Source organism: Schistocerca cancellata, unplaced genomic scaffold (assembly GCF_023864275.1).
Source record: "Schistocerca cancellata isolate TAMUIC-IGC-003103 unplaced genomic scaffold, iqSchCanc2.1 HiC_scaffold_318, whole genome shotgun sequence".
Lineage (NCBI taxonomy): Eukaryota > Metazoa > Arthropoda > Insecta > Orthoptera > Acrididae > Schistocerca > Schistocerca cancellata.
The window spans coordinates 46,892-69,785 of NW_026046336.1; the positions used below are offsets into that span (position 1 = coordinate 46,892).

The 22,894-nt window shown below is 51.3% G+C and overlaps 48 non-coding genes across 48 annotated transcripts; 9 read left to right on the plus strand and 39 right to left on the minus strand.

The window, feature by feature from the left end:
• Positions 1 to 222: 222 nt before the first annotated feature.
• Trnai-aau (transfer RNA isoleucine (anticodon AAU)) lies at positions 223 to 296 on the minus strand. The gene has a single exon. It is a non-coding gene; the product is annotated as a tRNA-Ile (tRNA).
• A 257-nt stretch (positions 297 to 553) lies between these two features.
• Positions 554 to 625, minus strand: Trnae-uuc (transfer RNA glutamic acid (anticodon UUC)). Its single transcript has one exon. It is a non-coding gene; the product is annotated as a tRNA-Glu (tRNA).
• A 437-nt stretch (positions 626 to 1,062) lies between these two features.
• On the minus strand, positions 1,063 to 1,135 carry Trnam-cau (transfer RNA methionine (anticodon CAU)). The gene has a single exon. It is a non-coding gene; the product is annotated as a tRNA-Met (tRNA).
• A 293-nt stretch (positions 1,136 to 1,428) lies between these two features.
• Positions 1,429 to 1,499, minus strand: Trnag-gcc (transfer RNA glycine (anticodon GCC)). The gene has a single exon. It is a non-coding gene; the product is annotated as a tRNA-Gly (tRNA).
• Positions 1,500 to 1,822: 323 nt separating this feature from the next.
• On the plus strand, positions 1,823 to 1,894 carry Trnag-ucc (transfer RNA glycine (anticodon UCC)). The gene has a single exon. It is a non-coding gene; the product is annotated as a tRNA-Gly (tRNA).
• Positions 1,895 to 2,631: 737 nt separating this feature from the next.
• On the minus strand, positions 2,632 to 2,705 carry Trnai-aau (transfer RNA isoleucine (anticodon AAU)). Its single transcript has one exon. It is a non-coding gene; the product is annotated as a tRNA-Ile (tRNA).
• A 257-nt stretch (positions 2,706 to 2,962) lies between these two features.
• On the minus strand, positions 2,963 to 3,034 carry Trnae-uuc (transfer RNA glutamic acid (anticodon UUC)). The gene has a single exon. It is a non-coding gene; the product is annotated as a tRNA-Glu (tRNA).
• A 437-nt stretch (positions 3,035 to 3,471) lies between these two features.
• On the minus strand, positions 3,472 to 3,544 carry Trnam-cau (transfer RNA methionine (anticodon CAU)). The gene has a single exon. It is a non-coding gene; the product is annotated as a tRNA-Met (tRNA).
• Positions 3,545 to 3,837: 293 nt separating this feature from the next.
• Trnag-gcc (transfer RNA glycine (anticodon GCC)) lies at positions 3,838 to 3,908 on the minus strand. The gene has a single exon. It is a non-coding gene; the product is annotated as a tRNA-Gly (tRNA).
• Positions 3,909 to 4,231: 323 nt separating this feature from the next.
• Trnag-ucc (transfer RNA glycine (anticodon UCC)) lies at positions 4,232 to 4,303 on the plus strand. Its single transcript has one exon. It is a non-coding gene; the product is annotated as a tRNA-Gly (tRNA).
• A 738-nt stretch (positions 4,304 to 5,041) lies between these two features.
• Trnai-aau (transfer RNA isoleucine (anticodon AAU)) lies at positions 5,042 to 5,115 on the minus strand. The gene has a single exon. It is a non-coding gene; the product is annotated as a tRNA-Ile (tRNA).
• Positions 5,116 to 5,372: 257 nt separating this feature from the next.
• Positions 5,373 to 5,444, minus strand: Trnae-uuc (transfer RNA glutamic acid (anticodon UUC)). The gene has a single exon. It is a non-coding gene; the product is annotated as a tRNA-Glu (tRNA).
• A 437-nt stretch (positions 5,445 to 5,881) lies between these two features.
• Positions 5,882 to 5,954, minus strand: Trnam-cau (transfer RNA methionine (anticodon CAU)). Its single transcript has one exon. It is a non-coding gene; the product is annotated as a tRNA-Met (tRNA).
• A 293-nt stretch (positions 5,955 to 6,247) lies between these two features.
• Positions 6,248 to 6,318, minus strand: Trnag-gcc (transfer RNA glycine (anticodon GCC)). Its single transcript has one exon. It is a non-coding gene; the product is annotated as a tRNA-Gly (tRNA).
• Positions 6,319 to 6,641: 323 nt separating this feature from the next.
• On the plus strand, positions 6,642 to 6,713 carry Trnag-ucc (transfer RNA glycine (anticodon UCC)). The gene has a single exon. It is a non-coding gene; the product is annotated as a tRNA-Gly (tRNA).
• Positions 6,714 to 7,451: 738 nt separating this feature from the next.
• Trnai-aau (transfer RNA isoleucine (anticodon AAU)) lies at positions 7,452 to 7,525 on the minus strand. The gene has a single exon. It is a non-coding gene; the product is annotated as a tRNA-Ile (tRNA).
• Positions 7,526 to 7,782: 257 nt separating this feature from the next.
• Trnae-uuc (transfer RNA glutamic acid (anticodon UUC)) lies at positions 7,783 to 7,854 on the minus strand. The gene has a single exon. It is a non-coding gene; the product is annotated as a tRNA-Glu (tRNA).
• Positions 7,855 to 8,291: 437 nt separating this feature from the next.
• Trnam-cau (transfer RNA methionine (anticodon CAU)) lies at positions 8,292 to 8,364 on the minus strand. Its single transcript has one exon. It is a non-coding gene; the product is annotated as a tRNA-Met (tRNA).
• A 293-nt stretch (positions 8,365 to 8,657) lies between these two features.
• Trnag-gcc (transfer RNA glycine (anticodon GCC)) lies at positions 8,658 to 8,728 on the minus strand. Its single transcript has one exon. It is a non-coding gene; the product is annotated as a tRNA-Gly (tRNA).
• Positions 8,729 to 9,051: 323 nt separating this feature from the next.
• Trnag-ucc (transfer RNA glycine (anticodon UCC)) lies at positions 9,052 to 9,123 on the plus strand. The gene has a single exon. It is a non-coding gene; the product is annotated as a tRNA-Gly (tRNA).
• A 738-nt stretch (positions 9,124 to 9,861) lies between these two features.
• Positions 9,862 to 9,935, minus strand: Trnai-aau (transfer RNA isoleucine (anticodon AAU)). Its single transcript has one exon. It is a non-coding gene; the product is annotated as a tRNA-Ile (tRNA).
• Positions 9,936 to 10,192: 257 nt separating this feature from the next.
• Positions 10,193 to 10,264, minus strand: Trnae-uuc (transfer RNA glutamic acid (anticodon UUC)). The gene has a single exon. It is a non-coding gene; the product is annotated as a tRNA-Glu (tRNA).
• Positions 10,265 to 10,701: 437 nt separating this feature from the next.
• On the minus strand, positions 10,702 to 10,774 carry Trnam-cau (transfer RNA methionine (anticodon CAU)). The gene has a single exon. It is a non-coding gene; the product is annotated as a tRNA-Met (tRNA).
• Positions 10,775 to 11,067: 293 nt separating this feature from the next.
• On the minus strand, positions 11,068 to 11,138 carry Trnag-gcc (transfer RNA glycine (anticodon GCC)). Its single transcript has one exon. It is a non-coding gene; the product is annotated as a tRNA-Gly (tRNA).
• Positions 11,139 to 11,461: 323 nt separating this feature from the next.
• On the plus strand, positions 11,462 to 11,533 carry Trnag-ucc (transfer RNA glycine (anticodon UCC)). The gene has a single exon. It is a non-coding gene; the product is annotated as a tRNA-Gly (tRNA).
• Positions 11,534 to 12,271: 738 nt separating this feature from the next.
• Positions 12,272 to 12,345, minus strand: Trnai-aau (transfer RNA isoleucine (anticodon AAU)). The gene has a single exon. It is a non-coding gene; the product is annotated as a tRNA-Ile (tRNA).
• A 257-nt stretch (positions 12,346 to 12,602) lies between these two features.
• Positions 12,603 to 12,674, minus strand: Trnae-uuc (transfer RNA glutamic acid (anticodon UUC)). Its single transcript has one exon. It is a non-coding gene; the product is annotated as a tRNA-Glu (tRNA).
• A 437-nt stretch (positions 12,675 to 13,111) lies between these two features.
• Positions 13,112 to 13,184, minus strand: Trnam-cau (transfer RNA methionine (anticodon CAU)). Its single transcript has one exon. It is a non-coding gene; the product is annotated as a tRNA-Met (tRNA).
• Positions 13,185 to 13,477: 293 nt separating this feature from the next.
• Positions 13,478 to 13,548, minus strand: Trnag-gcc (transfer RNA glycine (anticodon GCC)). The gene has a single exon. It is a non-coding gene; the product is annotated as a tRNA-Gly (tRNA).
• Positions 13,549 to 13,871: 323 nt separating this feature from the next.
• On the plus strand, positions 13,872 to 13,943 carry Trnag-ucc (transfer RNA glycine (anticodon UCC)). Its single transcript has one exon. It is a non-coding gene; the product is annotated as a tRNA-Gly (tRNA).
• A 738-nt stretch (positions 13,944 to 14,681) lies between these two features.
• Trnai-aau (transfer RNA isoleucine (anticodon AAU)) lies at positions 14,682 to 14,755 on the minus strand. Its single transcript has one exon. It is a non-coding gene; the product is annotated as a tRNA-Ile (tRNA).
• A 257-nt stretch (positions 14,756 to 15,012) lies between these two features.
• Trnae-uuc (transfer RNA glutamic acid (anticodon UUC)) lies at positions 15,013 to 15,084 on the minus strand. The gene has a single exon. It is a non-coding gene; the product is annotated as a tRNA-Glu (tRNA).
• A 437-nt stretch (positions 15,085 to 15,521) lies between these two features.
• Positions 15,522 to 15,594, minus strand: Trnam-cau (transfer RNA methionine (anticodon CAU)). The gene has a single exon. It is a non-coding gene; the product is annotated as a tRNA-Met (tRNA).
• Positions 15,595 to 15,887: 293 nt separating this feature from the next.
• On the minus strand, positions 15,888 to 15,958 carry Trnag-gcc (transfer RNA glycine (anticodon GCC)). The gene has a single exon. It is a non-coding gene; the product is annotated as a tRNA-Gly (tRNA).
• A 323-nt stretch (positions 15,959 to 16,281) lies between these two features.
• Trnag-ucc (transfer RNA glycine (anticodon UCC)) lies at positions 16,282 to 16,353 on the plus strand. Its single transcript has one exon. It is a non-coding gene; the product is annotated as a tRNA-Gly (tRNA).
• Positions 16,354 to 17,091: 738 nt separating this feature from the next.
• On the minus strand, positions 17,092 to 17,165 carry Trnai-aau (transfer RNA isoleucine (anticodon AAU)). Its single transcript has one exon. It is a non-coding gene; the product is annotated as a tRNA-Ile (tRNA).
• Positions 17,166 to 17,422: 257 nt separating this feature from the next.
• Trnae-uuc (transfer RNA glutamic acid (anticodon UUC)) lies at positions 17,423 to 17,494 on the minus strand. Its single transcript has one exon. It is a non-coding gene; the product is annotated as a tRNA-Glu (tRNA).
• A 437-nt stretch (positions 17,495 to 17,931) lies between these two features.
• Trnam-cau (transfer RNA methionine (anticodon CAU)) lies at positions 17,932 to 18,004 on the minus strand. The gene has a single exon. It is a non-coding gene; the product is annotated as a tRNA-Met (tRNA).
• A 292-nt stretch (positions 18,005 to 18,296) lies between these two features.
• On the minus strand, positions 18,297 to 18,370 carry Trnag-gcc (transfer RNA glycine (anticodon GCC)). The gene has a single exon. It is a non-coding gene; the product is annotated as a tRNA-Gly (tRNA).
• Positions 18,371 to 18,690: 320 nt separating this feature from the next.
• Positions 18,691 to 18,762, plus strand: Trnag-ucc (transfer RNA glycine (anticodon UCC)). Its single transcript has one exon. It is a non-coding gene; the product is annotated as a tRNA-Gly (tRNA).
• A 738-nt stretch (positions 18,763 to 19,500) lies between these two features.
• Positions 19,501 to 19,574, minus strand: Trnai-aau (transfer RNA isoleucine (anticodon AAU)). The gene has a single exon. It is a non-coding gene; the product is annotated as a tRNA-Ile (tRNA).
• A 257-nt stretch (positions 19,575 to 19,831) lies between these two features.
• Positions 19,832 to 19,903, minus strand: Trnae-uuc (transfer RNA glutamic acid (anticodon UUC)). Its single transcript has one exon. It is a non-coding gene; the product is annotated as a tRNA-Glu (tRNA).
• Positions 19,904 to 20,340: 437 nt separating this feature from the next.
• On the minus strand, positions 20,341 to 20,413 carry Trnam-cau (transfer RNA methionine (anticodon CAU)). The gene has a single exon. It is a non-coding gene; the product is annotated as a tRNA-Met (tRNA).
• A 293-nt stretch (positions 20,414 to 20,706) lies between these two features.
• Trnag-gcc (transfer RNA glycine (anticodon GCC)) lies at positions 20,707 to 20,777 on the minus strand. The gene has a single exon. It is a non-coding gene; the product is annotated as a tRNA-Gly (tRNA).
• Positions 20,778 to 21,100: 323 nt separating this feature from the next.
• On the plus strand, positions 21,101 to 21,172 carry Trnag-ucc (transfer RNA glycine (anticodon UCC)). The gene has a single exon. It is a non-coding gene; the product is annotated as a tRNA-Gly (tRNA).
• Positions 21,173 to 21,910: 738 nt separating this feature from the next.
• Trnai-aau (transfer RNA isoleucine (anticodon AAU)) lies at positions 21,911 to 21,984 on the minus strand. The gene has a single exon. It is a non-coding gene; the product is annotated as a tRNA-Ile (tRNA).
• Positions 21,985 to 22,241: 257 nt separating this feature from the next.
• On the minus strand, positions 22,242 to 22,313 carry Trnae-uuc (transfer RNA glutamic acid (anticodon UUC)). Its single transcript has one exon. It is a non-coding gene; the product is annotated as a tRNA-Glu (tRNA).
• Positions 22,314 to 22,750: 437 nt separating this feature from the next.
• On the minus strand, positions 22,751 to 22,823 carry Trnam-cau (transfer RNA methionine (anticodon CAU)). Its single transcript has one exon. It is a non-coding gene; the product is annotated as a tRNA-Met (tRNA).
• Between the last annotated feature and the right edge of the window lie 71 nt (positions 22,824 to 22,894).

A 22,894-nucleotide genomic window follows, 5' to 3' on the forward strand; every position in this document is an offset into this window, starting at 1 on the left:
GCGGTCACCCGCCCAAGCACTGACAACGCCCAACGTCGCGCAGTTGTGGTGATCGGACGAGAAACTGTGTGTTGAGCGTGCTGTGACCAGTGAAATGTTTTAGCGCGTCCCGACAAGTCGCGTTCGGGTCCCCTATCAGCTGCCACACAATGTGACGATTTCTTTGTCACCATACTTCCGCGGGGAAATCGGCGTTGCCTTTTTGAAATAGTAAAATCGTAGTGGCCCGTGGGGGGATCGAACCCACGACCTTCGCGTTATTAGCACGACGCTCTAACCAACTGAGCTAACGGGCCTCGGTGCAGACATTCTCCCATTGCTTCGCGGGAATTGGTCTGCGTATTGCCATGTAACATTTCTATGGCAGCAATCCAACAGTGGACCAGCGTCTCTTCTCCCTCTATGCCGCTGCTCGTAGTAATTTCGTTGCGTGCCCGTTTCTCTCGACTGTTGTCAGCTGACGTTTACCAACCAGTAGCTATAATGCGAGGAGGACGTGAAACAGCATTTCGCACGGTCAAAACTTGTCGTCATTTGTTCCGAAAAAATTCCATTCCGGTACCGGGAATCGAACCCGGGCCTCCTGGGTGAAAGCCAGGTATCCTAGCCACTAGACCACACCGGACGTGCACATTCTTCTCCGGGTTTATACCCCCTCCACTCGCATTCCGTCACGCACTTTCCCTGTTTGCGAGCATCTTCTCACGTATGGCAAAAGTCACAGTCCATTGCTTTTGGCCTCGTTGTTGCAGCGGTAGGAGGAAAAGCAAAGCTGTAAGTAGTAATATTTATTTACTTATTTCGCAAGTAAAGACCTGCTGCCTGTCATTATATAGCAGGTCATACATTGTGTGACTTTACATGTTATATCATACGAAATTCAGTTTTATTACTAGTACTTTTTTTCTTGAAAATTTTACAAAAGAACTGCAACTAGTAATAACGGGAAGTAAACATTTTCACGCTGAGTCGTTGAAGCCTTGTCGATAACAAACTACTAAGTGTTTCGCTCCTTCGCAACCCCAGAGCCGTCGACTTAGCTGTGAACGATAGTAAATTAAATGCCCCGGGTGAGGATCGAACTCACGACCTTAAGATTATGAGACTTACGCGCTGCCTACTGCGCTACCGAGGCAGGCGATCGCCACACCTTCTGGAATCTTGCTAAGTACCGAATACCAGTGGTACAGAGTCTGCACTCCGTGGCTCATTTTTTCTGTTGCTACACGTGCATTCCCGGCGCGGCAGGCAACTTGCGATGCTAGGCCGACGCCAGTATGTACAATAGCACGCAAGAGTCCAAACGAGCAGTCGTGCGCGCTGCATGATTGCTTCTTTCCACACGGAATCCCGCGGTTCATTCTCATGGCTCACGCAGTTCGAGTGCGAAAGACACGCAGCACCACTATCGGAGAAAAAACAAAACGATGCATCGGCCGGGAATCGAACCCGGGCCGCCCGCGTGGCAGGCGAGCATTCTACCACTGAACCACCGATGCTCAGCTAGTTCACAGCTTCCTGGTGCTTTCCGCGGCAGACGTCTGTGGGGAAAGTGGGACTGCCGTCCAGCGCCGTCGCATCCTCTCGAGAGAATGCTACAGACGCTGAATCCTGCACCGCACTGCTTAAAAATGATCGTCTGAGTACTCTTGCGGAGTACGCACGCGACGACTCTTGCCAAAGGACGCGAAATGTGCCTAGAGACGCTGCCTGGATGGGCTCGCCTACCCCGTAACGCGCCTACAGCTACGACCACCTTCGGCCGCCGCCGACAGGCGGGAAGCAGACACAGCGCGGCTCGCGAGGCGTGGAAGGAAACCGTGCGGTGGTGGTGTAATGGTCAGCATAGTTGCCTTCCAAGCAGTTGATCCGGGTTCGATTCCCGGCCACCGCAGCAGGCTTTTACTTTTGCGTATGAGTACTTTTGCCACGCGTCCTTAAATTAATGTTTCTTTCCCCATCTTACTCGCTGCAGGCCACCCTATAGCGTGTGCGTCGATTCCCCTTGAGTCTCGACTTGTCTCGACTTTGCTCAGCTGACGCGAGAGCTGACGCTCTCCAATCGGCCTATATCAAAAGGACAAGCACGCGAAACGACTGAGAGAGGTATGGCGAGGCGGGCACAACATTACTTATGCCTCAAGTAAATACCTGCTGCCTGTTATCATGTATTGTCTGATTTTACATGTTCTGTCGGACAAATTCAGTTTTATTACTAGTACATTTTTTTTCTTTGTTGCAAATTTTACAACACGCTCCTTCATTTCACTGTGGCCGCACGGCGCGACTTGGCATACCGAGAGGCAAAACGTGGCGCCAGTGCCCTTGACCGAATAGCGCTGCAGCTCCGAAACCGAAGAGGAAAGAGAAATACGAATTGAAACTGTCGACAGTGTCCTATATTCGCAGGCGGTCACCCGCCCAAGCACTGACAACGCCCAACGTCGCGCAGTTGTGGTGATCGGACGAGAAACTGTGTGTTGAGCGTGCTGTGACCAGTGAAATGTTTTAGCGCGTCCCGACAAGTCGCGTTCGGGTCCCCTATCAGCTGCCACACAATGTGACGATTTCTTTGTCACCATACTTCCGCGGGGAAATCGGCGTTGCCTTTTTGAAATAGTAAAATCGTAGTGGCCCGTGGGGGGATCGAACCCACGACCTTCGCGTTATTAGCACGACGCTCTAACCAACTGAGCTAACGGGCCTCGGTGCAGACATTCTCCCATTGCTTCGCGGGAATTGGTCTGCGTATTGCCATGTAACATTTCTATGGCAGCAATCCAACAGTGGACCAGCGTCTCTTCTCCCTCTATGCCGCTGCTCGTAGTAATTTCGTTGCGTGCCCGTTTCTCTCGACTGTTGTCAGCTGACGTTTACCAACCAGTAGCTATAATGCGAGGAGGACGTGAAACAGCATTTCGCACGGTCAAAACTTGTCGTCATTTGTTCCGAAAAAATTCCATTCCGGTACCGGGAATCGAACCCGGGCCTCCTGGGTGAAAGCCAGGTATCCTAGCCACTAGACCACACCGGACGTGCACATTCTTCTCCGGGTTTATACCCCCTCCACTCGCATTCCGTCACGCACTTTCCCTGTTTGCGAGCATCTTCTCACGTATGGCAAAAGTCACAGTCCATTGCTTTTGGCCTCGTTGTTGCAGCGGTAGGAGGAAAAGCAAAGCTGTAAGTAGTAATATTTATTTACTTATTTCGCAAGTAAAGACCTGCTGCCTGTCATTATATAGCAGGTCATACATTGTGTGACTTTACATGTTATATCATACGAAATTCAGTTTTATTACTAGTACTTTTTTTCTTGAAAATTTTACAAAAGAACTGCAACTAGTAATAACGGGAAGTAAACATTTTCACGCTGAGTCGTTGAAGCCTTGTCGATAACAAACTACTAAGTGTTTCGCTCCTTCGCAACCCCAGAGCCGTCGACTTAGCTGTGAACGATAGTAAATTAAATGCCCCGGGTGAGGATCGAACTCACGACCTTAAGATTATGAGACTTACGCGCTGCCTACTGCGCTACCGAGGCAGGCGATCGCCACACCTTCTGGAATCTTGCTAAGTACCGAATACCAGTGGTACAGAGTCTGCACTCCGTGGCTCATTTTTTCTGTTGCTACACGTGCATTCCCGGCGCGGCAGGCAACTTGCGATGCTAGGCCGACGCCAGTATGTACAATAGCACGCAAGAGTCCAAACGAGCAGTCGTGCGCGCTGCATGATTGCTTCTTTCCACACGGAATCCCGCGGTTCATTCTCATGGCTCACGCAGTTCGAGTGCGAAAGACACGCAGCACCACTATCGGAGAAAAAACAAAACGATGCATCGGCCGGGAATCGAACCCGGGCCGCCCGCGTGGCAGGCGAGCATTCTACCACTGAACCACCGATGCTCAGCTAGTTCACAGCTTCCTGGTGCTTTCCGCGGCAGACGTCTGTGGGGAAAGTGGGACTGCCGTCCAGCGCCGTCGCATCCTCTCGAGAGAATGCTACAGACGCTGAATCCTGCACCGCACTGCTTAAAAATGATCGTCTGAGTACTCTTGCGGAGTACGCACGCGACGACTCTTGCCAAAGGACGCGAAATGTGCCTAGAGACGCTGCCTGGATGGGCTCGCCTACCCCGTAACGCGCCTACAGCTACGACCACCTTCGGCCGCCGCCGACAGGCGGGAAGCAGACACAGCGCGGCTCGCGAGGCGTGGAAGGAAACCGTGCGGTGGTGGTGTAATGGTCAGCATAGTTGCCTTCCAAGCAGTTGATCCGGGTTCGATTCCCGGCCACCGCAGCAGGCTTTTACTTTTGCGTATGAGTACTTTTGCCACGCGTCCTTAAATTAATGTTTCTTTCCCCATCTTACTCGCTGCAGGCCACCCTATAGCGTGTGCGTCGATTCCCCTTGAGTCTCGACTTGTCTCGACTTTGCTCAGCTGACGCGAGAGCTGACGCTCTCCAATCGGCCTATATCAAAAGGACAAGCACGCGAAACGACTGAGAGAGGTATGGCGAGGCGGGCACAACATTACTTATGCCTCAAGTAAATACCTGCTGCCTGTTATCATGTATTGTCTGATTTTACATGTTCTGTCGGACAAATTCAGTTTTATTACTAGTACATTTTTTTTTCTTTGTTGCAAATTTTACAACACGCTCCTTCATTTCACTGTGGCCGCACGGCGCGACTTGGCATACCGAGAGGCAAAACGTGGCGCCAGTGCCCTTGACCGAATAGCGCTGCAGCTCCGAAACCGAAGAGGAAAGAGAAATACGAATTGAAACTGTCGACAGTGTCCTATATTCGCAGGCGGTCACCCGCCCAAGCACTGACAACGCCCAACGTCGCGCAGTTGTGGTGATCGGACGAGAAACTGTGTGTTGAGCGTGCTGTGACCAGTGAAATGTTTTAGCGCGTCCCGACAAGTCGCGTTCGGGTCCCCTATCAGCTGCCACACAATGTGACGATTTCTTTGTCACCATACTTCCGCGGGGAAATCGGCGTTGCCTTTTTGAAATAGTAAAATCGTAGTGGCCCGTGGGGGGATCGAACCCACGACCTTCGCGTTATTAGCACGACGCTCTAACCAACTGAGCTAACGGGCCTCGGTGCAGACATTCTCCCATTGCTTCGCGGGAATTGGTCTGCGTATTGCCATGTAACATTTCTATGGCAGCAATCCAACAGTGGACCAGCGTCTCTTCTCCCTCTATGCCGCTGCTCGTAGTAATTTCGTTGCGTGCCCGTTTCTCTCGACTGTTGTCAGCTGACGTTTACCAACCAGTAGCTATAATGCGAGGAGGACGTGAAACAGCATTTCGCACGGTCAAAACTTGTCGTCATTTGTTCCGAAAAAATTCCATTCCGGTACCGGGAATCGAACCCGGGCCTCCTGGGTGAAAGCCAGGTATCCTAGCCACTAGACCACACCGGACGTGCACATTCTTCTCCGGGTTTATACCCCCTCCACTCGCATTCCGTCACGCACTTTCCCTGTTTGCGAGCATCTTCTCACGTATGGCAAAAGTCACAGTCCATTGCTTTTGGCCTCGTTGTTGCAGCGGTAGGAGGAAAAGCAAAGCTGTAAGTAGTAATATTTATTTACTTATTTCGCAAGTAAAGACCTGCTGCCTGTCATTATATAGCAGGTCATACATTGTGTGACTTTACATGTTATATCATACGAAATTCAGTTTTATTACTAGTACTTTTTTTCTTGAAAATTTTACAAAAGAACTGCAACTAGTAATAACGGGAAGTAAACATTTTCACGCTGAGTCGTTGAAGCCTTGTCGATAACAAACTACTAAGTGTTTCGCTCCTTCGCAACCCCAGAGCCGTCGACTTAGCTGTGAACGATAGTAAATTAAATGCCCCGGGTGAGGATCGAACTCACGACCTTAAGATTATGAGACTTACGCGCTGCCTACTGCGCTACCGAGGCAGGCGATCGCCACACCTTCTGGAATCTTGCTAAGTACCGAATACCAGTGGTACAGAGTCTGCACTCCGTGGCTCATTTTTTCTGTTGCTACACGTGCATTCCCGGCGCGGCAGGCAACTTGCGATGCTAGGCCGACGCCAGTATGTACAATAGCACGCAAGAGTCCAAACGAGCAGTCGTGCGCGCTGCATGATTGCTTCTTTCCACACGGAATCCCGCGGTTCATTCTCATGGCTCACGCAGTTCGAGTGCGAAAGACACGCAGCACCACTATCGGAGAAAAAACAAAACGATGCATCGGCCGGGAATCGAACCCGGGCCGCCCGCGTGGCAGGCGAGCATTCTACCACTGAACCACCGATGCTGAGCTAGTTCACAGCTTCCTGGTGCTTTCCGCGGCAGACGTCTGTGGGGAAAGTGGGACTGCCGTCCAGCGCCGTCGCATCCTCTCGAGAGAATGCTACAGACGCTGAATCCTGCACCGCACTGCTTAAAAATGATCGTCTGAGTACTCTTGCGGAGTACGCACGCGACGACTCTTGCCAAAGGACGCGAAATGTGCCTAGAGACGCTGCCTGGATGGGCTCGCCTACCCCGTAACGCGCCTACAGCTACGACCACCTTCGGCCGCCGCCGACAGGCGGGAAGCAGACACAGCGCGGCTCGCGAGGCGTGGAAGGAAACCGTGCGGTGGTGGTGTAATGGTCAGCATAGTTGCCTTCCAAGCAGTTGATCCGGGTTCGATTCCCGGCCACCGCAGCAGGCTTTTACTTTTGCGTATGAGTACTTTTGCCACGCGTCCTTAAATTAATGTTTCTTTCCCCATCTTACTCGCTGCAGGCCACCCTATAGCGTGTGCGTCGATTCCCCTTGAGTCTCGACTTGTCTCGACTTTGCTCAGCTGACGCGAGAGCTGACGCTCTCCAATCGGCCTATATCAAAAGGACAAGCACGCGAAACGACTGAGAGAGGTATGGCGAGGCGGGCACAACATTACTTATGCCTCAAGTAAATACCTGCTGCCTGTTATCATGTATTGTCTGATTTTACATGTTCTGTCGGACAAATTCAGTTTTATTACTAGTACATTTTTTTTTCTTTGTTGCAAATTTTACAACACGCTCCTTCATTTCACTGTGGCCGCACGGCGCGACTTGGCATACCGAGAGGCAAAACGTGGCGCCAGTGCCCTTGACCGAATAGCGCTGCAGCTCCGAAACCGAAGAGGAAAGAGAAATACGAATTGAAACTGTCGACAGTGTCCTATATTCGCAGGCGGTCACCCGCCCAAGCACTGACAACGCCCAACGTCGCGCAGTTGTGGTGATCGGACGAGAAACTGTGTGTTGAGCGTGCTGTGACCAGTGAAATGTTTTAGCGCGTCCCGACAAGTCGCGTTCGGGTCCCCTATCAGCTGCCACACAATGTGACGATTTCTTTGTCACCATACTTCCGCGGGGAAATCGGCGTTGCCTTTTTGAAATAGTAAAATCGTAGTGGCCCGTGGGGGGATCGAACCCACGACCTTCGCGTTATTAGCACGACGCTCTAACCAACTGAGCTAACGGGCCTCGGTGCAGACATTCTCCCATTGCTTCGCGGGAATTGGTCTGCGTATTGCCATGTAACATTTCTATGGCAGCAATCCAACAGTGGACCAGCGTCTCTTCTCCCTCTATGCCGCTGCTCGTAGTAATTTCGTTGCGTGCCCGTTTCTCTCGACTGTTGTCAGCTGACGTTTACCAACCAGTAGCTATAATGCGAGGAGGACGTGAAACAGCATTTCGCACGGTCAAAACTTGTCGTCATTTGTTCCGAAAAAATTCCATTCCGGTACCGGGAATCGAACCCGGGCCTCCTGGGTGAAAGCCAGGTATCCTAGCCACTAGACCACACCGGACGTGCACATTCTTCTCCGGGTTTATACCCCCTCCACTCGCATTCCGTCACGCACTTTCCCTGTTTGCGAGCATCTTCTCACGTATGGCAAAAGTCACAGTCCATTGCTTTTGGCCTCGTTGTTGCAGCGGTAGGAGGAAAAGCAAAGCTGTAAGTAGTAATATTTATTTACTTATTTCGCAAGTAAAGACCTGCTGCCTGTCATTATATAGCAGGTCATACATTGTGTGACTTTACATGTTATATCATACGAAATTCAGTTTTATTACTAGTACTTTTTTTCTTGAAAATTTTACAAAAGAACTGCAACTAGTAATAACGGGAAGTAAACATTTTCACGCTGAGTCGTTGAAGCCTTGTCGATAACAAACTACTAAGTGTTTCGCTCCTTCGCAACCCCAGAGCCGTCGACTTAGCTGTGAACGATAGTAAATTAAATGCCCCGGGTGAGGATCGAACTCACGACCTTAAGATTATGAGACTTACGCGCTGCCTACTGCGCTACCGAGGCAGGCGATCGCCACACCTTCTGGAATCTTGCTAAGTACCGAATACCAGTGGTACAGAGTCTGCACTCCGTGGCTCATTTTTTCTGTTGCTACACGTGCATTCCCGGCGCGGCAGGCAACTTGCGATGCTAGGCCGACGCCAGTATGTACAATAGCACGCAAGAGTCCAAACGAGCAGTCGTGCGCGCTGCATGATTGCTTCTTTCCACACGGAATCCCGCGGTTCATTCTCATGGCTCACGCAGTTCGAGTGCGAAAGACACGCAGCACCACTATCGGAGAAAAAACAAAACGATGCATCGGCCGGGAATCGAACCCGGGCCGCCCGCGTGGCAGGCGAGCATTCTACCACTGAACCACCGATGCTCAGCTAGTTCACAGCTTCCTGGTGCTTTCCGCGGCAGACGTCTGTGGGGAAAGTGGGACTGCCGTCCAGCGCCGTCGCATCCTCTCGAGAGAATGCTACAGACGCTGAATCCTGCACCGCACTGCTTAAAAATGATCGTCTGAGTACTCTTGCGGAGTACGCACGCGACGACTCTGGCCAAAGGACGCGAAATGTGCCTAGAGACGCTGCCTGGATGGGCTCGCCTACCCCGTAACGCGCCTACAGCTACGACCACCTTCGGCCGCCGCCGACAGGCGGGAAGCAGACACAGCGCGGCTTGCGAGGCGTGGAAGGAAACCGTGCGGTGGTGGTGTAATGGTCAGCATAGTTGCCTTCCAAGCAGTTGATCCGGGTTCGATTCCCGGCCACCGCAGCAGGCTTTTACTTTTGCGTATGAGTACTTTTGCCACGCGTCCTTAAATTAATGTTTCTTTCCCCATCTTACTCGCTGCAGGCCACCCTATAGCGTGTGCGTCGATTCCCCTTGAGTCTCGACTTGTCTCGACTTTGCTCAGCTGACGCGAGAGCTGACGCTCTCCAATCGGCCTATATCAAAAGGACAAGCACGCGAAACGACTGAGAGAGGTATGGCGAGGCGGGCACAACATTACTTATGCCTCAAGTAAATACCTGCTGCCTGTTATCATGTATTGTCTGATTTTACATGTTCTGTCGGACAAATTCAGTTTTATTACTAGTACATTTTTTTTTCTTTGTTGCAAATTTTACAACACGCTCCTTCATTTCACTGTGGCCGCACGGCGCGACTTGGCATACCGAGAGGCAAAACGTGGCGCCAGTGCCCTTGACCGAATAGCGCTGCAGCTCCGAAACCGAAGAGGAAAGAGAAATACGAATTGAAACTGTCGACAGTGTCCTATATTCGCAGGCGGTCACCCGCCCAAGCACTGACAACGCCCAACGTCGCGCAGTTGTGGTGATCGGACGAGAAACTGTGTGTTGAGCGTGCTGTGACCAGTGAAATGTTTTAGCGCGTCCCGACAAGTCGCGTTCGGGTCCCCTATCAGCTGCCACACAATGTGACGATTTCTTTGTCACCATACTTCCGCGGGGAAATCGGCGTTGCCTTTTTGAAATAGTAAAATCGTAGTGGCCCGTGGGGGGATCGAACCCACGACCTTCGCGTTATTAGCACGACGCTCTAACCAACTGAGCTAACGGGCCTCGGTGCAGACATTCTCCCATTGCTTCGCGGGAATTGGTCTGCGTATTGCCATGTAACATTTCTATGGCAGCAATCCAACAGTGGACCAGCGTCTCTTCTCCCTCTATGCCGCTGCTCGTAGTAATTTCGTTGCGTGCCCGTTTCTCTCGACTGTTGTCAGCTGACGTTTACCAACCAGTAGCTATAATGCGAGGAGGACGTGAAACAGCATTTCGCACGGTCAAAACTTGTCGTCATTTGTTCCGAAAAAATTCCATTCCGGTACCGGGAATCGAACCCGGGCCTCCTGGGTGAAAGCCAGGTATCCTAGCCACTAGACCACACCGGACGTGCACATTCTTCTCCGGGTTTATACCCCCTCCACTCGCATTCCGTCACGCACTTTCCCTGTTTGCGAGCATCTTCTCACGTATGGCAAAAGTCACAGTCCATTGCTTTTGGCCTCGTTGTTGCAGCGGTAGGAGGAAAAGCAAAGCTGTAAGTAGTAATATTTATTTACTTATTTCGCAAGTAAAGACCTGCTGCCTGTCATTATATAGCAGGTCATACATTGTGTGACTTTACATGTTATATCATACGAAATTCAGTTTTATTACTAGTACTTTTTTTCTTGAAAATTTTACAAAAGAACTGCAACTAGTAATAACGGGAAGTAAACATTTTCACGCTGAGTCGTTGAAGCCTTGTCGATAACAAACTACTAAGTGTTTCGCTCCTTCGCAACCCCAGAGCCGTCGACTTAGCTGTGAACGATAGTAAATTAAATGCCCCGGGTGAGGATCGAACTCACGACCTTAAGATTATGAGACTTACGCGCTGCCTACTGCGCTACCGAGGCAGGCGATCGCCACACCTTCTGGAATCTTGCTAAGTACCGAATACCAGTGGTACAGAGTCTGCACTCCGTGGCTCATTTTTTCTGTTGCTACACGTGCATTCCCGGCGCGGCAGGCAACTTGCGATGCTAGGCCGACGCCAGTATGTACAATAGCACGCAAGAGTCCAAACGAGCAGTCGTGCGCGCTGCATGATTGCTTCTTTCCACACGGAATCCCGCGGTTCATTCTCATGGCTCACGCAGTTCGAGTGCGAAAGACACGCAGCACCACTATCGGAGAAAAAACAAAACGATGCATCGGCCGGGAATCGAACCCGGGCCGCCCGCGTGGCAGGCGAGCATTCTACCACTGAACCACCGATGCTCAGCTAGTTCACAGCTTCCTGGTGCTTTCCGCGGCAGACGTCTGTGGGGAAAGTGGGACTGCCGTCCAGCGCCGTCGCATCCTCTCGAGAGAATGCTACAGACGCTGAATCCTGCACCGCACTGCTTAAAAATGATCGTCTGAGTACTCTTGCGGAGTACGCACGCGACGACTCTGGCCAAAGGACGCGAAATGTGCCTAGAGACGCTGCCTGGATGGGCTCGCCTACCCCGTAACGCGCCTACAGCTACGACCACCTTCGGCCGCCGCCGACAGGCGGGAAGCAGACACAGCGCGGCTTGCGAGGCGTGGAAGGAAACCGTGCGGTGGTGGTGTAATGGTCAGCATAGTTGCCTTCCAAGCAGTTGATCCGGGTTCGATTCCCGGCCACCGCAGCAGGCTTTTACTTTTGCGTATGAGTACTTTTGCCACGCGTCCTTAAATTAATGTTTCTTTCCCCATCTTACTCGCTGCAGGCCACCCTATAGCGTGTGCGTCGATTCCCCTTGAGTCTCGACTTGTCTCGACTTTGCTCAGCTGACGCGAGAGCTGACGCTCTCCAATCGGCCTATATCAAAAGGACAAGCACGCGAAACGACTGAGAGAGGTATGGCGAGGCGGGCACAACATTACTTATGCCTCAAGTAAATACCTGCTGCCTGTTATCATGTATTGTCTGATTTTACATGTTCTGTCGGACAAATTCAGTTTTATTACTAGTACATTTTTTTTTCTTTGTTGCAAATTTTACAACACGCTCCTTCATTTCACTGTGGCCGCACGGCGCGACTTGGCATACCGAGAGGCAAAACGTGGCGCCAGTGCCCTTGACCGAATAGCGCTGCAGCTCCGAAACCGAAGAGGAAAGAGAAATACGAATTGAAACTGTCGACAGTGTCCTATATTCGCAGGCGGTCACCCGCCCAAGCACTGACAACGCCCAACGTCGCGCAGTTGTGGTGATCGGACGAGAAACTGTGTGTTGAGCGTGCTGTGACCAGTGAAATGTTTTAGCGCGTCCCGACAAGTCGCGTTCGGGTCCCCTATCAGCTGCCACACAATGTGACGATTTCTTTGTCACCATACTTCCGCGGGGAAATCGGCGTTGCCTTTTTGAAATAGTAAAATCGTAGTGGCCCGTGGGGGGATCGAACCCACGACCTTCGCGTTATTAGCACGACGCTCTAACCAACTGAGCTAACGGGCCTCGGTGCAGACATTCTCCCATTGCTTCGCGGGAATTGGTCTGCGTATTGCCATGTAACATTTCTATGGCAGCAATCCAACAGTGGACCAGCGTCTCTTCTCCCTCTATGCCGCTGCTCGTAGTAATTTCGTTGCGTGCCCGTTTCTCTCGACTGTTGTCAGCTGACGTTTACCAACCAGTAGCTATAATGCGAGGAGGACGTGAAACAGCATTTCGCACGGTCAAAACTTGTCGTCATTTGTTCCGAAAAAATTCCATTCCGGTACCGGGAATCGAACCCGGGCCTCCTGGGTGAAAGCCAGGTATCCTAGCCACTAGACCACACCGGACGTGCACATTCTTCTCCGGGTTTATACCCCCTCCACTCGCATTCCGTCACGCACTTTCCCTGTTTGCGAGCATCTTCTCACGTATGGCAAAAGTCACAGTCCATTGCTTTTGGCCTCGTTGTTGCAGCGGTAGGAGGAAAAGCAAAGCTGTAAGTAGTAATATTTATTTACTTATTTCGCAAGTAAAGACCTGCTGCCTGTCATTATATAGCAGGTCATACATTGTGTGACTTTACATGTTATATCATACGAAATTCAGTTTTATTACTAGTACTTTTTTTCTTGAAAATTTTACAAAAGAACTGCAACTAGTAATAACGGGAAGTAAACATTTTCACGCTGAGTCGTTGAAGCCTTGTCGATAACAAACTACTAAGTGTTTCGCTCCTTCGCAACCCCAGAGCCGTCGACTTAGCTGTGAACGATAGTAAATTAAATGCCCCGGGTGAGGATCGAACTCACGACCTTAAGATTATGAGACTTACGCGCTGCCTACTGCGCTACCGAGGCAGGCGATCGCCACACCTTCTGGAATCTTGCTAAGTACCGAATACCAGTGGTACAGAGTCTGCACTCCGTGGCTCATTTTTTCTGTTGCTACACGTGCATTCCCGGCGCGGCAGGCAACTTGCGATGCTAGGCCGACGCCAGTATGTACAATAGCACGCAAGAGTCCAAACGAGCAGTCGTGCGCGCTGCATGATTGCTTCTTTCCACACGGAATCCCGCGGTTCATTCTCATGGCTCACGCAGTTCGAGTGCGAAAGACACGCAGCACCACTATCGGAGAAAAAACAAAACGATGCATCGGCCGGGAATCGAACCCGGGCCGCCCGCGTGGCAGGCGAGCATTCTACCACTGAACCACCGATGCTCAGCTAGTTCACAGCTTCCTGGTGCTTTCCGCGGCAGACGTCTGTGGGGAAAGTGGGACTGCCGTCCAGCGCCGTCGCATCCTCTCGAGAGAATGCTACAGACGCTGAATCCTGCACCGCACTGCTTAAAAATGATCGTCTGAGTACTCTTGCGGAGTACGCACGCGACGACTCTTGCCAAAGGACGCGAAATGTGCCTAGAGACGCTGCCTGGATGGGCTCGCCTACCCCGTAACGCGCCTACAGCTACGACCACCTTCGGCCGCCGCCGACAGGCGGGAAGCAGACACAGCGCGGCTCGCGAGGCGTGGAAGGAAACCGTGCGGTGGTGGTGTAATGGTCAGCATAGTTGCCTTCCAAGCAGTTGATCCGGGTTCGATTCCCGGCCACCGCAGCAGGCTTTTACTTTTGCGTATGAGTACTTTTGCCACGCGTCCTTAAATTAATGTTTCTTTCCCCATCTTACTCGCTGCAGGCCACCCTATAGCGTGTGCGTCGATTCCCCTTGAGTCTCGACTTGTCTCGACTTTGCTCAGCTGACGCGAGAGCTGACGCTCTCCAATCGGCCTATATCAAAAGGACAAGCACGCGAAACGACTGAGAGAGGTATGGCGAGGCGGGCACAACATTACTTATGCCTCAAGTAAATACCTGCTGCCTGTTATCATGTATTGTCTGATTTTACATGTTCTGTCGGACAAATTCAGTTTTATTACTAGTACATTTTTTTTTCTTTGTTGCAAATTTTACAACACGCTCCTTCATTTCACTGTGGCCGCACGGCGCGACTTGGCATACCGAGAGGCAAAACGTGGCGCCAGTGCCCTTGACCGAATAGCGCTGCAGCTCCGAAACCGAAGAGGAAAGAGAAATACGAATTGAAACTGTCGACAGTGTCCTATATTCGCAGGCGGTCACCCGCCCAAGCACTGACAACGCCCAACGTCGCGCAGTTGTGGTGATCGGACGAGAAACTGTGTGTTGAGCGTGCTGTGACCAGTGAAATGTTTTAGCGCGTCCCGACAAGTCGCGTTCGGGTCCCCTATCAGCTGCCACACAATGTGACGATTTCTTTGTCACCATACTTCCGCGGGGAAATCGGCGTTGCCTTTTTGAAATAGTAAAATCGTAGTGGCCCGTGGGGGGATCGAACCCACGACCTTCGCGTTATTAGCACGACGCTCTAACCAACTGAGCTAACGGGCCTCGGTGCAGACATTCTCCCATTGCTTCGCGGGAATTGGTCTGCGTATTGCCATGTAACATTTCTATGGCAGCAATCCAACAGTGGACCAGCGTCTCTTCTCCCTCTATGCCGCTGCTCGTAGTAATTTCGTTGCGTGCCCGTTTCTCTCGACTGTTGTCAGCTGACGTTTACCAACCAGTAGCTATAATGCGAGGAGGACGTGAAACAGCATTTCGCACGGTCAAAACTTGTCGTCATTTGTTCCGAAAAAATTCCATTCCGGTACCGGGAATCGAACCCGGGCCTCCTGGGTGAAAGCCAGGTATCCTAGCCACTAGACCACACCGGACGTGCACATTCTTCTCCGGGTTTATACCCCCTCCACTCGCATTCCGTCACGCACTTTCCCTGTTTGCGAGCATCTTCTCACGTATGGCAAAAGTCACAGTCCATTGCTTTTGGCCTCGTTGTTGCAGCGGTAGGAGGAAAAGCAAAGCTGTAAGTAGTAATATTTATTTACTTATTTCGCAAGTAAAGACCTGCTGCCTGTCATTATATAGCAGGTCATACATTGTGTGACTTTACATGTTATATCATACGAAATTCAGTTTTATTACTAGTACTTTTTTTCTTGAAAATTTTACAAAAGAACTGCAACTAGTAATAACGGGAAGTAAACATTTTCACGCTGAGTCGTTGAAGCCTTGTCGATAACAAACTACTAAGTGTTTCGCTCCTTCGCAACCCCAGAGCCGTCGACTTAGCTGTGAACGATAGTAAATTAAATGCCCCGGGTGAGGATCGAACTCACGACCTTAAGATTATGAGACTTACGCGCTGCCTACTGCGCTACCGAGGCAGGCGATCGCCACACCTTCTGGAATCTTGCTAAGTACCGAATACCAGTGGTACAGAGTCTGCACTCCGTGGCTCATTTTCTCTGTTGCTACACGTGCATTCCCGGCGCGGCAGGCAACTTGCGATGCTAGGCCGACGCCAGTATGTACAATAGCACGCAAGAGTCCAAACGAGCAGTCGTGCGCGCTGCATGATTGCTTCTTTCCACACGGAATCCCGCGGTTCATTCTCATGGCTCACGCAGTTCGAGTGCGAAAGACACGCAGCACCACTATCGGAGAAAAAACAAAACGATGCATCGGCCGGGAATCGAACCCGGGCCGCCCGCGTGGCAGGCGAGCATTCTACCACTGAACCACCGATGCTCAGCTAGTTCACAGCTTCCTGGTGCTTTCCGCGGCAGACGTCTGTGGGGAAAGTGGGACTGCCGTCCAGCGCCGTCGCATCCTCTCGAGAGAATGCTACAGACGCTGAATCCTGCACCGCACTGCTTAAAAATGATCGTCTGAGTACTCTTGCGGAGTACGCACGCGACGACTCTTGCCAAAGGACGCGAAATGTGCCTAGAGACGCTGCCTGGATGGGCTCGCCTACCCCGTAACGCGCCTACAGCTACGACCACCTTCGGCCGCCGCCGACAGGCGGGAAGCAGACACAGCGCGGCTCGCGAGGCGTGGAAGGAAACCGTGCGGTGGTGGTGTAATGGTCAGCATAGTTGCCTTCCAAGCAGTTGATCCGGGTTCGATTCCCGGCCACCGCAGCAGGCTTTTACTTTTGCGTATGAGTACTTTTGCCACGCGTCCTTAAATTAATGTTTCTTTCCCCATCTTACTCGCTGCAGGCCACCCTATAGCGTGTGCGTCGATTCCCCTTGAGTCTCGACTTGTCTCGACTTTGCTCAGCTGACGCGAGAGCTGACGCTCTCCAATCGGCCTATATCAAAAGGACAAGCACGCGAAACGACTGAGAGAGGTATGGCGAGGCGGGCACAACATTACTTATGCCTCAAGTAAATACCTGCTGCCTGTTATCATGTATTGTCTGATTTTACATGTTCTGTCGGACAAATTCAGTTTTATTACTAGTACATTTTTTTTTCTTTGTTGCAAATTTTACAACACGCTCCTTCATTTCACTGTGGCCGCACGGCGCGACTTGGCATACCGAGAGGCAAAACGTGGCGCCAGTGCCCTTGACCGAATAGCGCTGCAGCTCCGAAACCGAAGAGGAAAGAGAAATACGAATTGAAACTGTCGACAGTGTCCTATATTCGCAGGCGGTCACCCGCCCAAGCACTGACAACGCCCAACGTCGCGCAGTTGTGGTGATCGGACGAGAAACTGTGTGTTGAGCGTGCTGTGACCAGTGAAATGTTTTAGCGCGTCCCGACAAGTCGCGTTCGGGTCCCCTATCAGCTGCCACACAATGTGACGATTTCTTTGTCACCATACTTCCGCGGGGAAATCGGCGTTGCCTTTTTGAAATAGTAAAATCGTAGTGGCCCGTGGGGGGATCGAACCCACGACCTTCGCGTTATTAGCACGACGCTCTAACCAACTGAGCTAACGGGCCTCGGTGCAGACATTCTCCCATTGCTTCGCGGGAATTGGTCTGCGTATTGCCATGTAACATTTCTATGGCAGCAATCCAACAGTGGACCAGCGTCTCTTCTCCCTCTATGCCGCTGCTCGTAGTAATTTCGTTGCGTGCCCGTTTCTCTCGACTGTTGTCAGCTGACGTTTACCAACCAGTAGCTATAATGCGAGGAGGACGTGAAACAGCATTTCGCACGGTCAAAACTTGTCGTCATTTGTTCCGAAAAAATTCCATTCCGGTACCGGGAATCGAACCCGGGCCTCCTGGGTGAAAGCCAGGTATCCTAGCCACTAGACCACACCGGACGTGCACATTCTTCTCCGGGTTTATACCCCCTCCACTCGCATTCCGTCACGCACTTTCCCTGTTTGCGAGCATCTTCTCACGTATGGCAAAAGTCACAGTCCATTGCTTTTGGCCTCGTTGTTGCAGCGGTAGGAGGAAAAGCAAAGCTGTAAGTAGTAATATTTATTTACTTATTTCGCAAGTAAAGACCTGCTGCCTGTCATTATATAGCAGGTCATACATTGTGTGACTTTACATGTTATATCATACGAAATTCAGTTTTATTACTAGTACTTTTTTTCTTGAAAATTTTACAAAAGAACTGCAACTAGTAATAACGGGAAGTAAACATTTTCACGCTGAGTCGTTGAAGCCTTGTCGATAACAAACTACTAAGTGTTTCGCTCCTTCGCAACCCCAGAGCCGTCGACTTAGCTGTGAACGATAGTAAATTAAATGCCCCGGGTGAGGATCGAACTCACGACCTTAAGATTATGAGACTTACGCGCTGCCTACTGCGCTACCGAGGCAGGCGATCGCCACACCTTCTGGAATCTTGCTAAGTACCGAATACCAGTGGTACAGAGTCTGCACTCCGTGGCTCATTTTTTCTGTTGCTACACGTGCATTCCCGGCGCGGCAGGCAACTTGCGATGCTAGGCCGACGCCAGTATGTACAATAGCACGCAAGAGTCCAAACGAGCAGTCGTGCGCGCTGCATGATTGCTTCTTTCCACACGGAATCCCGCGGTTCATTCTCATGGCTCACGCAGTTCGAGTGCGAAAGACACGCAGCACCACTATCGGAGAAAAAACAAAACGATGATCGGCCGGGAATCGAACCCGGGCCGCCCGCGTGGCAGGCGAGCATTCTACCACTGAACCACCGATGCTCAGCTAGTTCACAGCTTCCTGGTGCTTTCCGCGGCAGACGTCTGTGGGGAAAGTGGGACTGCCGTCCAGCGCCGTCGCATCCTCTCGAGAGAATGCTACAGACGCTGAATCCTGCACCGCACTGCTTAAAAATGATCGTCTGAGTACTCTTGCGGAGTACGCACGCGACGACTCTTGCCAAAGGACGCGAAATGTGCCTAGAGACGCTGCCTGGATGGGCTCGCCTACCCCGTAACGCGCCTACAGCTACGACCACCTTCGGCCGCCGCCGACAGGCGGGAAGCAGACACAGCGCGGCTCGCGAGGCGTGGAAGGAAACCGTGCGGTGGTGGTGTAATGGTCAGCATAGTTGCCTTCCAAGCAGTTGATCCGGGTTCGATTCCCGGCCACCGCAGCAGGCTTTTACTTTTGCGTATGAGTACTTTTGCCACGCGTCCTTAAATTAATGTTTCTTTCCCCATCTTACTCGCTGCAGGCCACCCTATAGCGTGTGCGTCGATTCCCCTTGAGTCTCGACTTGTCTCGACTTTGCTCAGCTGACGCGAGAGCTGACGCTCTCCAATCGGCCTATATCAAAAGGACAAGCACGCGAAACGACTGAGAGAGGTATGGCGAGGCGGGCACAACATTACTTATGCCTCAAGTAAATACCTGCTGCCTGTTATCATGTATTGTCTGATTTTACATGTTCTGTCGGACAAATTCAGTTTTATTACTAGTACATTTTTTTTTCTTTGTTGCAAATTTTACAACACGCTCCTTCATTTCACTGTGGCCGCACGGCGCGACTTGGCATACCGAGAGGCAAAACGTGGCGCCAGTGCCCTTGACCGAATAGCGCTGCAGCTCCGAAACCGAAGAGGAAAGAGAAATACGAATTGAAACTGTCGACAGTGTCCTATATTCGCAGGCGGTCACCCGCCCAAGCACTGACAACGCCCAACGTCGCGCAGTTGTGGTGATCGGACGAGAAACTGTGTGTTGAGCGTGCTGTGACCAGTGAAATGTTTTAGCGCGTCCCGACAAGTCGCGTTCGGGTCCCCTATCAGCTGCCACACAATGTGACGATTTCTTTGTCACCATACTTCCGCGGGGAAATCGGCGTTGCCTTTTTGAAATAGTAAAATCGTAGTGGCCCGTGGGGGGATCGAACCCACGACCTTCGCGTTATTAGCACGACGCTCTAACCAACTGAGCTAACGGGCCTCGGTGCAGACATTCTCCCATTGCTTCGCGGGAATTGGTCTGCGTATTGCCATGTAACATTTCTATGGCAGCAATCCAACAGTGGACCAGCGTCTCTTCTCCCTCTATGCCGCTGCTCGTAGTAATTTCGTTGCGTGCCCGTTTCTCTCGACTGTTGTCAGCTGACGTTTACCAACCAGTAGCTATAATGCGAGGAGGACGTGAAACAGCATTTCGCACGGTCAAAACTTGTCGTCATTTGTTCCGAAAAAATTCCATTCCGGTACCGGGAATCGAACCCGGGCCTCCTGGGTGAAAGCCAGGTATCCTAGCCACTAGACCACACCGGACGTGCACATTCTTCTCCGGGTTTATACCCCCTCCACTCGCATTCCGTCACGCACTTTCCCTGTTTGCGAGCATCTTCTCACGTATGGCAAAAGTCACAGTCCATTGCTTTTGGCCTCGTTGTTGCAGCGGTAGGAGGAAAAGCAAAGCTGTAAGTAGTAATATTTATTTACTTATTTCGCAAGTAAAGACCTGCTGCCTGTCATTATATAGCAGGTCATACATTGTGTGACTTTACATGTTATATCATACGAAATTCAGTTTTATTACTAGTACTTTTTTTCTTGAAAATTTTACAAAAGAACTGCAACTAGTAATAACGGGAAGTAAACATTTTCACGCTGAGTCGTTGAAGCCTTGTCGATAACAAACTACTAAGTGTTTCGCTCCTTCGCAACCCCAGAGCCGTCGACTTAGCTGTGAACGATAGTAAATTAAATGCCCCGGGTGAGGATCGAACTCACGACCTTAAGATTATGAGACTTACGCGCTGCCTACTGCGCTACCGAGGCAGGCGATCGCCACACCTTCTGGAATCTTGCTAAGTACCGAATACCAGTGGTACAGAGTCTGCACTCCGTGGCTCATTTTTTCTGTTGCTACACGTGCATTCCCGGCGCGGCAGGCAACTTGCGATGCTAGGCCGACGCCAGTATGTACAATAGCACGCAAGAGTCCAAACGAGCAGTCGTGCGCGCTGCATGATTGCTTCTTTCCACACGGAATCCCGCGGTTCATTCTCATGGCTCACGCAGTTCGAGTGCGAAAGACACGCAGCACCACTATCGGAGAAAAAACAAAACGATGCATCGGCCGGGAATCGAACCCGGGCCGCCCGCGTGGCAGGCGAGCATTCTACCACTGAACCACCGATGCTCAGCTAGTTCACAGCTTCCTGGTGCTTTCCGCGGCAGACGTCTGTGGGGAAAGTGGGACTGCCGTCCAGCGCCGTCGCATCCTCTCGAGAGAATGCTACAGACGCTGAATCCTGCACCGCACTGCTTAAAAATGATCGTCTGAGTACTCTTGCGGAGTACGCACGCGACGACTCTTGCCAAAGGACGCGAAATGTGCCTAGAGACGCTGCCTGGATGGGCTCGCCTACCCCGTAACGCGCCTACAGCTACGACCACCTTCGGCCGCCGCCGACAGGCGGGAAGCAGACACAGCGCGGCTCGCGAGGCGTGGAAGGAAACCGTGCGGTGGTGGTGTAATGGTCAGCATAGTTGCCTTCCAAGCAGTTGATCCGGGTTCGATTCCCGGCCACCGCAGCAGGCTTTTACTTTTGCGTATGAGTACTTTTGCCACGCGTCCTTAAATTAATGTTTCTTTCCCCATCTTACTCGCTGCAGGCCACCCTATAGCGTGTGCGTCGATTCCCCTTGAGTCTCGACTTGTCTCGACTTTGCTCAGCTGACGCGAGAGCTGACGCTCTCCAATCGGCCTATATCAAAAGGACAAGCACGCGAAACGACTGAGAGAGGTATGGCGAGGCGGGCACAACATTACTTATGCCTCAAGTAAATACCTGCTGCCTGTTATCATGTATTGTCTGATTTTACATGTTCTGTCGGACAAATTCAGTTTTATTACTAGTACATTTTTTTTTCTTTGTTGCAAATTTTACAACACGCTCCTTCATTTCACTGTGGCCGCACGGCGCGACTTGGCATACCGAGAGGCAAAACGTGGCGCCAGTGCCCTTGACCGAATAGCGCTGCAGCTCCGAAACCGAAGAGGAAAGAGAAATACGAATTGAAACTGTCGACAGTGTCCTATATTCGCAGGCGGTCACCCGCCCAAGCACTGACAACGCCCAACGTCGCGCAGTTGTGGTGATCGGACGAGAAACTGTGTGTTGAGCGTGCTGTGACCAGTGAAATGTTTTAGCGCGTCCCGACAAGTCGCGTTCGGGTCCCCTATCAGCTGCCACACAATGTGACGATTTCTTTGTCACCATACTTCCGCGGGGAAATCGGCGTTGCCTTTTTGAAATAGTAAAATCGTAGTGGCCCGTGGGGGGATCGAACCCACGACCTTCGCGTTATTAGCACGACGCTCTAACCAACTGAGCTAACGGGCCTCGGTGCAGACATTCTCCCATTGCTTCGCGGGAATTGGTCTGCGTATTGCCATGTAACATTTCTATGGCAGCAATCCAACAGTGGACCAGCGTCTCTTCTCCCTCTATGCCGCTGCTCGTAGTAATTTCGTTGCGTGCCCGTTTCTCTCGACTGTTGTCAGCTGACGTTTACCAACCAGTAGCTATAATGCGAGGAGGACGTGAAACAGCATTTCGCACGGTCAAAACTTGTCGTCATTTGTTCCGAAAAAATTCCATTCCGGTACCGGGAATCGAACCCGGGCCTCCTGGGTGAAAGCCAGGTATCCTAGCCACTAGACCACACCGGACGTGCACATTCTTCTCCGGGTTTATACCCCCTCCACTCGCATTCCGTCACGCACTTTCCCTGTTTGCGAGCATCTTCTCACGTATGGCAAAAGTCACAGTCCATTGCTTTTGGCCTCGTTGTTGCAGCGGTAGGAGGAAAAGCAAAGCTGTAAGTAGTAATATTTATTTACTTATTTCGCAAGTAAAGACCTGCTGCCTGTCATTATATAGCAGGTCATACATTGTGTGACTTTACATGTTATATCATACGAAATTCAGTTTTATTACTAGTACTTTTTTTCTTGAAAATTTTACAAAAGAACTGCAACTAGTAATAACGGGAAGTAAACATTTTCACGCTGAGTCGTTGAAGCCTTGTCGATAACAAACTACTAAGTGTTTCGCTCCTTCGCAACCCCAGAGCCGTCGACTTAGCTGTGAACGATAGTAAATTAAATGCCCCGGGTGAGGATCGAACTCACGACCTTAAGATTATGAGACTTACGCGCTGCCTACTGCGCTACCGAGGCAGGCGATCGCCACACCTTCTGGAATCTTGCTAAGTACCGAATACCAGTGGTACAGAGTCTGCACTCCGTGG